Raw genomic sequence first — 9,530 nt, forward strand, 5'->3', positions numbered from 1 at the left:
ATGAAAGAATCAGACGATTGTTGCAAAGTTATTCAAGTTCTGATTATTTGATTGACAGAATTTATCCAACTGTTGCAGGTTTTGAAGCTTTTCAAGATAAGAAGACGAAAGAGAAAGATACTGGTAAGAAACAAAGTATCAGTTATAACAAGTGTCCGCCTCCGATCTGGGAAGGTTATTCTCCCAGAAAACCAAATGAGGAACAAGTCAAAAAGGCAGTCAATATAAAGTTAAAGTCCGAAACAACTGATGATTTACCAGAAAACATTGACGTCATATTCACATCGTCTGACACTGATCATGAGTCGGAGTTAATAAAGAAAGTGGTCGATCAGATGTTGGATAAAGATGAAGAGTCAGAGTCAAAATCCGAATCTGAAAGTTCGAGTTCATCAGTTGATAGTTCAAAATCGTCGGTCAAACGGGTTTACAATAAAGAATTCCTGTTATCAAAAAATAGTTTGAATGATGAACCAATCAAAGTGGCATATACTTTGAATGATTCAGACAAATTATATTCTGATGAGGAATTTCCAATAAGAAGTGTTCAAATTGAAAAGATTAAAAAGGTTTTCAAATTAACAGAAATTAATATTTCTGAAATAAAAGATGTAAATCTTACTGATAAACCTAAAAAATACACTTCAAGAGTTCAACAAAGATTGAACAAGGAAAAAGGTTACAGTTCTGGTTCTGGTTTTCAAAAGAAACCAAACCATAACAGTAATTTTAAAAAGAAAGGTTTAGGTTTTATTCCACCCGAAAATTATAAAAATGAGAAAATTTCTAAAACAAAAACAATATTTGTTTCAAGGTCAAATTCTGAAGAAGAAGAAGAAAAGAGCTCATTCTAGAAACAATCGAACAAAGAGTTCTTTACAGAAAAGCAAAAGTTTGAAAAGAATGGAGCTAATCAGAAAAGGGAGACAAGAACCTGTTACCGATGTCAAGAAGTTGGTCACATCGCCTGGAACTGTCCAAAGGCAACCAACATAAAACAGGAAGTTGTTTCTAAACTTAAAGAAAAGATTGTTGATAAAACTGAACCACCAACTGAAAAATTCAAAGTGTTTAAAAATTCTACATTTGAAGTTGGTGAGAGTTCAAGAAGGTTTTACAAAAGAAGAGCGAATCTTAACAACCAAACGTGGGTTGTTAAGAATTCAGATGTTAAATTTGGCGATGAATCTGACTCGTCAAAGTCAGAGGAGCCACCTGTTGAGCTAAAAAGCGAAAATTTAGTACCGCCAATGGATGATGTCAATTTTCCACCATTGCGGGCTGAAAATTTAAAATCAAAAGTTGGTAAAGTGGAAATTTCGAATCAATTCTATTCTGAAAAGAAAGAATTTGATGTCGAAAAGATGTTCAATGGGAAAGTTAAAAATATTTTTGGAAAGATGGTTGAGGGAAAGGTAAAAGGGGTAAAAGAATTTTATGAAACAAAAAGAAATATTCAATCCCCAAGTGAAACTGAAAAGGTCACACCCAAAGCTGGTTAGGCTTGGGTGTCTGTATTCCATATATAAAAAATCCTGAACTGCCGGAGCTCCCAAGTTGGTAATTGTGGAGCAGGAATCGGCATCTTTCTCAAAATTGAAAATTGTCATATTTCAATTTACAAATGGTATTGTTGATAAGTGAACATATAAATGTTTGTTCCTACAAGTGGTTGAAAAAGAGGTTTTCACCTACAAGTGTTTAATCAAGGTCATTAAGTTGAACTTGATTTAACTTTCATACAAGTGATTGAAAAACAATATGATGAATTAAACCCCTAACCTACAAGTGGTTTGTGAAACAAACAAAACTAATTTTCCGAAAAAACCATTTTGATTAAAACAAACTTAAGTGTTTTGAAATCATAATGGAAAAAAAATAGTTTGTTGTCAGGGGGAGTTCTTATTGTTTATGCCAAGAGGGTGGCGATTTGAAGCAATTCACATCGGTTTGTCAAATTTTCTTTAAATGGTTTTGAATTTTAGGGGGAGTAAGAAATTTCTGAAAATCCAAAAACATTAGAAAATTTGAAAAATCCAAAAACATGATAAAATTTAAAAACAAGTTTTGTTGTGAAAAAGAGGAAATGATAGTACATCAGTGGACTATCACGGCACGCTAAAGAATTGGAAAGTCAAATGTGATAAACGATCTCACTGATGATATGCCAGTAGGTTTTTATACATTCAGTAGATTGTTTTCGAGATATAAACCTAAATATCAAATACTTACTTATCTCGTGGGGAAAATCTCTCGGATATATGGGTAACCCCCGAAATCTTGTTTGAAAGATTTTCTATTTCTGACATACTAGGTCTTTGTGCGTGAAGATATCTGGGGTATTATACCAGGGCTTCGCCTAGTCCTCGTATAATACTTTGCACTGCTTAAATTTTAAAGCCCACCCTCAGCATAAAAAAATGATGAAACATTGAAAAATGCTAATCATGTGCTGTTGAAGAAAAGATCCCCAAACGGGACACACCGAAAGACGAGCCATCATCTCTTTGTCTAAACGGAAGTTCTAACCTAAGCTCTCATGGTCTCGCATTACCCGTTTACAGATATCATTAGTATACACTCACCTATAAGACTGAATATAGAAGTCTGGATACGGGAGTATATTCTGAGGGGGGACACGCGAATAAGTTTAAGTTCTTAAAACACTAAATCTCGTATCTCGGAACAGTTGAACTTTGTATGAAAATTTAAGTGGATTAGTATACTGACAATCTAAGTAAATCGTTTAGAACTTAAAATGTTTAAAGCTTAACGGTGTTAGTGATTTGTCTCATAAACTGATATGATCCTCCTACACAAACTCACAAAAATATTATCTGTAAATATTTCTTTACTGCTTTCCATTAAAAACAAAAATCCAAAAAGATTGTGTTTTTAGCATAAAATTTTGAAAAATCAAAAAGATTTTATTTCATCTTATTTTCGACAACTGATGTTGAAAAACTGATTTTCAAAATTCCAAGTGCTAAACATGATGGACAACAGGTTTGGGAGAGTGTGTTTAGAAATAAGAAAAATGATATTCTTATAAGTGGTCATCAAAAATTATAAATGTTAAATCATTTGGATCGATATCTACAAGTTGGTTTCTAAATTTGTCAAATTTTAAATTTATGAAATTTACTTTGAGGTAGAGATTGTGCAGGAAAAAGGTTTGAAAGAGCCAGGTTCCCGATCCAAAGCCTGTAGATTGTGAATTCCAGACTGCGATCCCAGCTTATCGAAAGGGGGAGTCTGAAGACATAAGAGCCAGATACAGATTATGGATCAACATTCAAGGGGGGGTTTGAATGATAGAAGAGCTAGGTTTGAATCCTGTTGTACTCACAAGCTGCTGATGCTGATGAACTTAAGGAATCAAGAGATTTGATCAAGAGAAGATAGAGTCAGATTGAGATCCTGGAAGAGAGAAAGAGAGAGAGAAGAAGAGAGAGATTGAGGATGCTTTCAATGGAGAATACTTTAGAGAGAGTAAGAAGACTGATAAAGACTGAAGACTTTGAAGACTCGGACTTCGTCAACATCCAAGGGGGAGTCTGTTGGTACATATGTCTGTCGACTTCGTCTTGTATCGAGTCTTGTAATAGATTAGATAGATCAAGGCATGATATACGAGAAAATTGAGAATCATGTGGGATGTGACCATTTCGCACGAAATGGAAAAGCCAGTTCACACGAAATGGAGATGCCATTTCGTGTGAGGCCAACTCGTGCGAAATAGGACTGCCTATAAATATGTGCCTTGTTCAATTCATTTGTAACTTCCTGATTCCGGTGCCGAGTGCTGCCGAAGTGTCTCCAGCCTGTAAAACATTGTGAAATCAATATAAGAGACAATTAATGTGATTCTCGTGTGTATCCAGCTGAAATAACTCTGATACGTCTGTTTCCGCCTTTCGTATTAGATGAGATCTCTTCTGAACGACTCGTTTGGTCGTGCAAACGATCCTACAAGACAAAAGCCATTGGAATTTCAGGTAGGAGACAAAGTGTTATTGAAAGTCTCTCCTTGGAAAGGAGTGGTAAAATTCATCAAATGGGGAAAGCTAAGCCCCAGGTGTGTTGGACCTTTTGAGATTATTAAAAGAATAGGACCCGTAGCTTATCAACTACAACTGGCAGAAGAAATTGCAGGAATACATGATGTATTTCATGTATCTAATCTCAAGAAATGCTTGGCTGATGAATCACTGGTAGTACCTCTTAAGGATATAGAGGTAAATGAACAACTTAAATTTGTAGAGAAGCCTCTACAGATTGAAGACAAGAAAGTTAAGAACCTCAAGCACAAGAGATTAGTTCTAGTCAAAGTAAAGTGGGACTCCAAAAGAGGACCAAAGTACACATGGGAGCTTGAATCAGAAATACAAAGGAAATACCCACACTTATTCCAGTAAGACCTCGAGGACGAGTTCTAAACAAGGTGGGGAGGATATAACAACCCTCCTAAATAATTTTTCGACACCCCTAAAATATTTAGAGTGTACATATATCTCCTAAAATACACCCCGTATATGAAAAAAGGCCCCGAATATCTTTTTTTTATTAAAATTAATTAAAAACAAAAATAGATGGTCTCTGGCGGGCCGCGTAAGACCCCCTGGCCTACGCGGGGCGCGAGCGAGAGGCCAAACGGCGGAGCCCGGTGCCGCCACGTGGCACAAGGCGTGTTGAAGCTAGGGTTGAGTCGGATCAGCTAGGACCTACCCTAGCTGTCCTCGCGGGCCGTGTAGCCCTTGGCTACCACCTTCGCGGGGCACGACGAAGACAAAATGCAGCCCTATAAATTGAGGGCATCGGCTTCAGTCCCAAACCGCTCACAACTTTCTTCTCTCTCGAATTTCTGCATAATTAAAGTAATTCTCGGGTATAATACCCCCTAAATAACGAAGTTCTGCCTCGTTGTAAGTATCATAACCCCGATGACGTATTAGATACGCTGCCCGATTGATCCAGGGTTCCGTAACGACTGTTGTGGTTCTGCCCGACGTAGTCGTTGGAATGCCGTCTCGGGGAGGGTATTACTAATGTAAATATTGGGTTATTATACTAACGCGTGTGCATTTGTGTAATTTATAGATAATCACCAGGAAATTCTTAAGGAAAACCCTAAGACAGCGTGAGTAATCTCCTTTTTGCAAACTGTTTTTACAAAACCTCAATTAATTAACATTATATCAAACAGTGATTGAGTATTTGTATTCTACAATTATCGTATGTTGGGGTTTTGTATACAAAATTTATTACTACATTGTGAGCAGTAAAATGACCACAAGTCGGGTTGACAGTACCGTGGGTGGTAATTAAAGTAGATGGAAACAAATGTAATTGCGCGACCGCCCTCAATACTGTACAATGGTTTTACTTATCTTGATTAAACTGGGATTCACTCACCAGTATTTCCCACTGACAAAATGTCTTTAAACGCGTTTCAGGTAACAAAATGTGAAAGCCAAATAGAAGCCAGCTGGACAGCACTGAAGGCTTGGAAAAGTGGCTAAAAAGTTACCTAAAATAAAGAGATGTTTTTATTAAATAAAATAGGGTTTATCCCTATGAAAATATGTGTATTTGAAACTTGGGATTTTTCGGGATGTGTTTAATATATTCAAAGCGTGGTATTTTACTCTGATAAAATATTTTCTAACTACGGTCCTGATGTAATTTCCGCTGCCAAAATGATAAACACCGATACCACTAAAACTGGCCATGGCCGCCCGTTCCCGGGTAATCACAGGACGGGGGTTGTGACACCTTGTATTTTAAAACTCATTTAGTCATAATTTCGTATCAAAGGCATATTCTTGGCTCTAAGAGCCATTTTATCCAAATACTAGAAATACCACACTTGAGGTGGACTATTACCCAATTTTGACTCGACCATCATTAGTCGGGCCATAGGCCCTTACTAAAAGCATGACCTATTTCAATTACCCGGTGGGGTCAAGGTAATGACCCGTTACCAATACCTTGCAAATTTCCCTTGTTTAATTCATGGAAATGCATGCCCTTCCCATTATGCTTACCTGTGGTATGGAACTCAACAAGACAAGCATTAAATACCAAGTTCAAATGGTGATAACATCGCCATTTGACCCATATGAACCGTTGTTCGTTTGACTCCTTCTTGGTTTGCCCTTTAGGCGTCTCAACCTAACTAATTTATTGTTATTCACTAAAACGTGATTCAACACCATTTTTACCCATTTGACTCGTTATGGTTTACACCATAGGGTCTTATTTATACAATTCTCATCTTATTAACCAAAACATTTTTCATTGCAAAAGTAGTGGTTCTTTTCTAGGAGGTGTAAGCTTTACTTACATTGTGTACGTTCGAGCTTCCTCGAGCCCTTGACCCATTTGATGCATTCTTTTCCAAGCTCAGTGAACCTATCACACCATATTCACAAGATGATTAGATTAGTCATGAAATACCATGATCATCACACTTATGGATTTTTATACCTCATTTATCATTCCATTCTATTTTAGGTCAGTTTGATTTTTAAAAGTCAAACTGCCAATTGACATACATAGATACACTAACAATTCGGTAAAACTTACTTAGACATGTTATTGAGCACTTGGTGGGTATCATTATTAAGCCATCGTATTAGCTTAATTTTCCATCCATCATTACCATGTATTTTTCAACTCAACAAGTTCATATATTCCTTAACATCTAGCTAACCCAAATTCTTCATTTATCATGGCAATTTATCAATTTAATCATACAAGAGTTTGTGTTTCATACCTAGGTTAAAACCCACTTCATAACATGTATGAACACTTAATAAAATCTCCAATTTTTTCAAGTATTTTACACATACAAGCAGGTATGATGATTATAAATATCAATACATCCAGTGGCGTCTCTTCGCGTACCCTGTTCGAGCTCGAAAAATGTGCTCATATGCTTTAATCAGTGTTGTAAAAGTCGCTAGGCGGTCCCTAGTCGGCCGACTGGGGAGTTGGGAGTAATCGGAGTACTCGGAGAGTACTCGGGGAGTACGCGGACATGGTAAATATAAAGAAAATTAATTGTCATATATTATTTATGTGTTAAAATAAGCGTAATTCATGTCAACTTAGTATAATTTAAAATGAAACATGTTTAAAGTTCAAATATTCTGAATACAAGTCCGACTAGTCTGAGTACAAGGCCGAGTAGTCCGAGTACAAGGCCGAGTAGGCCGATTTTGACCGAGTTTGACCGATTAAAAGTCAACAAACCACGTTGACCGCCTAGACCGACTAGGCCGACTACATCCGACTAGGCGCCGACTAGGCCGACTAGGCACCGAGTACTCCCGAGTAATCCCGAGGCCGACTAATTGAGACCGCCTAGGAGGAAGTCGCCTCGGAGGGGGTCCGAGGACCGAGTACTCGCCGAGTACTCGGCCGAGTAATCCGACTTTTACAACACTGGCTTTAATGACAAACAATATAATACGAAAATAACAAAAATTGTAGTATTTGATAAACAATGCGATTATGATATAATCTTAGTATTCTAATGAGTTATATACCGTAATAACTAATAAGTTAATAGCAAACCAATGATTCGTGTAGCCTTCCTTGCGTTTTTCATAACAAATTGCTGGATCAACTCTTCACAATTTATATTATTTTTATTTTTTAAAATCATATTAGTATTGGGTTTGGTCCAATAAACCTAATGTTAAGTTAACTAAATTATAAAACATGAAAAGGTATTTGATAATGGGCCTCTATATTGGATTTGGTATGTGTTTACAATTTTTTTTTTGAATAACACATATATATCGATTTTTTTTAAAAAATCCCGTGCCCCTCGAAATCACGAGCCTTGTGCGGAAGTCCTCCCCGCACACCATAAGAGCCGCCCCTGAATACATCATCAGTTTCATCACACCATCAAAACACACTTAACATAAAAACTCATGATATGCAATTGAACCACTTACCTTATGTTTGTAATGACTAGATGATGAGCAATTTGTGAAGATGCAAGGATTCCACCCTAGATCACCTTATGATTTGGTTGAATTCTTGAGTTCTTGTGAAAGAGAGAATTTCTCGCTTCCCTCTCTAATCCACGCCACACACACACACACACACTGCCTTCTCCTTCTGTTTTTTTATCTAAGATTCCAGCATGTTCACTTTTAGCCTCTTAGTTTTACCTGGTCACTTATGTTTAGCTTTAACCAATTTATCTCTTAGTATTTAACTCATCTTCGAACTACGTTAGAAAACTTAGTTATTTTTATTTCATAACATACATAAGCAATGTACCACTCAATAAAATCGGGCTTTAGGGCGTTACTGGGTATGACCAACACGATTTAAATTTAAGTCGTGAAAGCTCGAGCCTTTTGTAAACTTTATCTCTTATAGAACATTTATTTTCCGTTAGATTGCATTAGATTTATTTCTTTAAATCCCAATGCTAACCGGTTTGATCTTTACTGCTAATGGTACTTTACCCACTCATCTCTAGTTAATTTGGTTTAATTACTAAGTTTGTTTTCGGCATGTTACATTTAACCAAAACCTTGGTTTTTAGGGGGGCTCCATTGTTTATGTGGCACTGGTGTGCTTACGTAGGGCTGAGGTGTCATTGACATGATACAATGGAGCCCCTCTCCATGCCCTGCAACCTAAGATTTAAAAAGACACCTTAACATGGTTGCTACTTATTTTATTGCTGCTTGTTGTATGATAAATTTACAGTGAAACATTAAATAATATTTACGACTATTTATTTATCTTATTTTTATGACTAAATCACAAAAAATGTCTTTTATATTGAAACTAAATTGCAAACTATGTCATTTATCTTCATAACGTGCAAAAAACATACTCGATGTTTGCAAACCCTTGCACATTATGTCATTTAGCCCTATCTAAGTTTATTTTCATGGTTAAATCTGACCAAGTGGACCCCTTCTGAGGGTAAATTAGTCTTTTCCCCCCAGTTATTTTAAGTATTTTAATAAATAAACAAAATCTCATTTCAAAAATTATATATATGTATATATATACATAAAAATCTGATTACTCTCTCTCTCTCTCTTCCTCATCTCACTCTATTCCATATCTTTTTTCTCTCAACCACACCATCACCATCACCATTGCACTTCCATCATCACCACCGCACCTCCACCTACGTGACAGCCGCCACCACCACCACCAAACATAAACCGCATCTCATCCAGAGCAAAATATTCACATGGCCGCGTGTCAAAACACCAAGAAAGGAAATCACATGTTGATGACATTTAAGAGATCTGTAACAGGTTTATGTTCTTGGGCCCATGGTTTCTTGAAATGTTGAAGTGAATTTAAACGGGATTTAACATATTCAGATCTGAATTTAGTGGTGGTGTTCAGTTCTAAATATGTGGATTAGGGTTGGGGTTGGGTAGTGGTTGAGGTGCGATAGTGGGGGTTGTGCAGTGGTGATCGACCGCCAGTGTTGGTGTAGCGGTGGTAGGGGTTGTGCAGCGGGAGTGGAGGTGCGG

This window comes from Helianthus annuus, chromosome 3 (assembly GCF_002127325.2).
Source record: "Helianthus annuus cultivar XRQ/B chromosome 3, HanXRQr2.0-SUNRISE, whole genome shotgun sequence".
Taxonomy (NCBI): domain Eukaryota; kingdom Viridiplantae; phylum Streptophyta; class Magnoliopsida; order Asterales; family Asteraceae; genus Helianthus; species Helianthus annuus.